The sequence below is a fragment of the Argopecten irradians genome, chromosome 15, assembly GCF_041381155.1.
Source record: "Argopecten irradians isolate NY chromosome 15, Ai_NY, whole genome shotgun sequence".
Taxonomy (NCBI): Eukaryota; Metazoa; Mollusca; class Bivalvia; order Pectinida; family Pectinidae; genus Argopecten; species Argopecten irradians.
In genome coordinates, this window is record NC_091148.1 from 202,773 (window position 1) to 206,475 (window position 3,703).

At 34.5% G+C, this 3,703-nt stretch overlaps 1 pseudogene; it reads left to right on the forward strand.

Moving 5' to 3' along the window:
* LOC138309587 (N-acyl-phosphatidylethanolamine-hydrolyzing phospholipase D-like) lies at positions 1 to 2,959 on the forward strand (annotated as a pseudogene).
* The last annotated feature ends 744 nt before the right edge of the window (positions 2,960 to 3,703 follow it).

Consider the following 3,703-nt stretch of genomic DNA (forward strand, 5'->3'; position numbering starts at 1 on the left):
ATGGAAATCTAAACTAAACCTATCTACAAAAATGGAGAAAGTTTGGAAAATCCCTGGGCAAAGCCATGGCATAAACCTTCGTTGTGGAACTTGTTTAAAGTTCAAGATCCGAGATGTTGACCAGCAGCAAATATACAGCAAGTGGTCTCAGGTACTGTATATTTTGATTGCATTTTTTTTTATGTTTTTTTTTAATGTGAAAACTGTAGAGATCGTTCTTCAGTTATTTGTACATGTCTGAAAAACATTTATTTGCACTAGTTACTGATACAGGTACTGTGCTAGTACAGGAGGACATTTAATGATTACTTTAAGTTTCGAAGCCTTATTATTATTTTTGAGTAGAAATAGATGTAATTTATGCATGTTACCCAGAATTTACGAATGGTGCATAATACAGTTTTAATGCATTATGCAGTAACATGGTGCTTTCAATGATGTTTAGAATAGATATTGTGTTTATGTTAAGGATGTACAACCTCTGAGAAGTCAAATTTTCTTGTATTAAACTTTTTTTCTCATATAGATTTTTAGAAAAAGGAGTTCATACCATGAAAGAAAATGGAAGAAAAAACATATGTCCGTGTGCTCGTTTTTTGAGGCTTTTGTCCCTTAAAGACACCTAGTTGACAAAATATTGGATTTTATGGGGAATATTTGCGTTTTGACCATATAAGATAGAGATTAAAGCCATAATTTCCTAATGAGGTGTTTGATATGTATGAATGTTTGTAGAATTCATTTTCTATTAGTCTTCTTTAAAAATATACCAGTTTTGATCAAAATAGACTAATATTTTTTCTCAGAATAACAACATATGCTACCCCTACTCCTTAATTTTGAGCTACAAAATGCACTATTTGAAGCCATTTTTGCCAAATTCAACCCTTTACAGAAAAAAGTTCTGGTATTAAACTTTTGTTATTATTTTGCATATCAATAGGGAAACGGTTTGTTCTTTCTAAAATCAGGAAGAAAAATAGGGGGTCCGTGTGCTTACTTTTTTGCCCCATTTGAATTTTTTGTTTATTTTTCAGTATTTTAGAGAAAAAAATAAAAGTGCCAAAATTATCATTTAATGTAAAAATAAAGTCACAAAAGTGTATCGTTTTCACATATTAATGCTAAATATTTTAATTACTACGAACATCTAAGTAACGATTTGCAGCAAAAAATTAGCTAAATACAGCTTAAAATGATGGCGCAGTAGTGAGTGATTTAAGTAAAAACACATTTCAGGAAAAAAAGGTTAAAACTGTGGCTCTACTTGAAGCGAGAGGAAAAAAGACACAATTTCAAAATGGCCGCCAAATGGGCCATTTTCTTATAATCCCCGTATATAAAAAAATATATTAAAAATAGAAATGTAATTTTTTGACAAAATTTCCATCTGGCAACTTGCTACATATACATGATAAATTATATTTGAAAAATCTCATAACTTTCTTTGATCTATGTTGAAACGAGACTTCAACGGGACTGAAACCTCAGAAGAATACATCCTTAATGGTTGCATAGCAACAGTCTACTCACAACAAATATGTCATATTCCACTGTATCACAGGCACAGATCTCTGAAAATTGACCTAAAAATCTTTAAACCATAAATTAATTATAATCGTTTTTAAGGAACTGGACGTGACTCTACCTCTGATAAAATTGACCAGGACAAACTACAGAAACACCTGACACTCCTGTGTCAGTTGGTGTGGATTGGTCATGCCACTGTGCTGGTACAACTAGACGGTCTTACAGTCTTATGTGACCCCATTTTTAGTGACCGCTGCTCATTTTCACAACATATGGGTCCAAAAAGGTACCGGGCTCCCCCTTGTACAATTCAGGAACTGCCTCATATAGATGTTGTGCTTATAAGTCATAACCATTCGACCATTGGACTTGGGTCGGTCGATGAAACAGTTAATCCACAAGTATTTGTCCAAAGTCTTTCATTGGTTCGTGTACCGTCAGGGGAATGAAGGCAATGGATGATAAATGTTGGATGTAAAAAATGTCACGGACTTATCGTTGGTGGGAAGAAGAGAAAGTTGTCGGTAGCAGGGGCAGAGGGGAGATCACTCTAGGCTTTTACTCCAACCCAACACTGGTCGAGAAGGTCATTGAATGATGAAAATAACAGTAAGTAATGTTTACCAGGTAGGTCAGAAAATTGTTTATATTCTCCATAAACTGTGTTCTTAAGATTAATGTTGTTTTGGCTTACCGTATTTGACCCAATAAGCGCCCATGTCCCTATAAGCCGCCTCCCTCCCAATTTTTTTGAGGCCTTCATTTCCAATCGACCCCAGGCATAAATAAAGACAAAAAACTGTATAGATTTGCAAATAATTTAGTCTTATTTAGTACTTTTTAAATTTTTTTTTAAACGCCCTGGGCGCTTATTGGGTCGAATTACGGTAATTGTCCTTTCTTTTGCAAGCAAATACATGTACATGTAGTGGGGAGCATATTTAGTATAGTCACATAGCTGGTACACAATAACTAGGATTTACATAATGAAGTCAAATACAATAATGTAGATAGGGCATCACCATTCTACTTTATCAGTGTTACACACCAGAATCATATTATGTTTTACTGTGGGGAACAAAGGGAAGTAACTCTGGTGGATCAGCGATAAAACATAAAAAGTGTAGTAAAAGACATTAATAAGTGCAAGCAATCAAAATAAAAATTACTGGTAAGTAACGCCACTTAATAGCTGGGATATCACTATATACACTACCATTGAAGAAATATACATGATTGTAGTACCTATGTCCTATCAAGATTATCTTTCAGTCTTTATGGGGTAGTTGGGTTGTAAAAGGACCTAATCATAGTTTTTTCTTCGCTGGAGACACTGGATACTGTAAAAGGATTTAAAACAGATCGGCCAGAAAAGTACGGACCCTTCTCCCTAGCTGCCATTCCTATAGGGTCCTACGAACCGAGGTAATTAAACTCTATAGTCGAACCTCGATAATCTGAACACTTGCTTCCTCAGTCCAAACCATCTGGATTGTGAATTGTCTGTTTACGATTTACCAAGTCAGTAATCAAAACTTAAATCCCATGATATTTTTATCCGGATTGTGAGATTTCGGGACTATTGGTGTCTGGATTATTGTAGGTCCACTGTATAAGTCAGTTTGAATTTATTTGTCTTATTTTACTTTAAAGGCCCCACTACCTTTCCTGAAACAAAAAAAATAGAGATTCTTAAAAAAATTAATAACATAAGGAAACATATACAGCAGGAAAAAACTGTATAAAATCATGCAGGTAAGGTAAGGGACTATTATATATGATGTACAAGGTAAGGATCTATATATGATAGGTGAGGTACAGGTAATGATCTATATATGATAGGTGAGGTACAGGTAAGGATCTATATATGACAGGTGAGGTACAGTTAAGAACTATTATATGACAGGTGAGTACAGGTTAAGGTGAATCTAATATGACAGGTGAAGTACAGGGTAAGGAACTATATAATGATAGGTGAGTACAGGGTAAGGATTCTATATATAACAGGTTAGGTAACAGGTAAAGATCTATATATAAACAGGTGAGTAACATGGTAAGGAGTCTATAATATTGATAGAGTGACAGTACAAGGTGGAATCTATATAATGACAGGTGTAGGGTACAGGTAAGGAAGCATTCCATATATGTGTCAATGTAGAGGTACAGTAAAGGA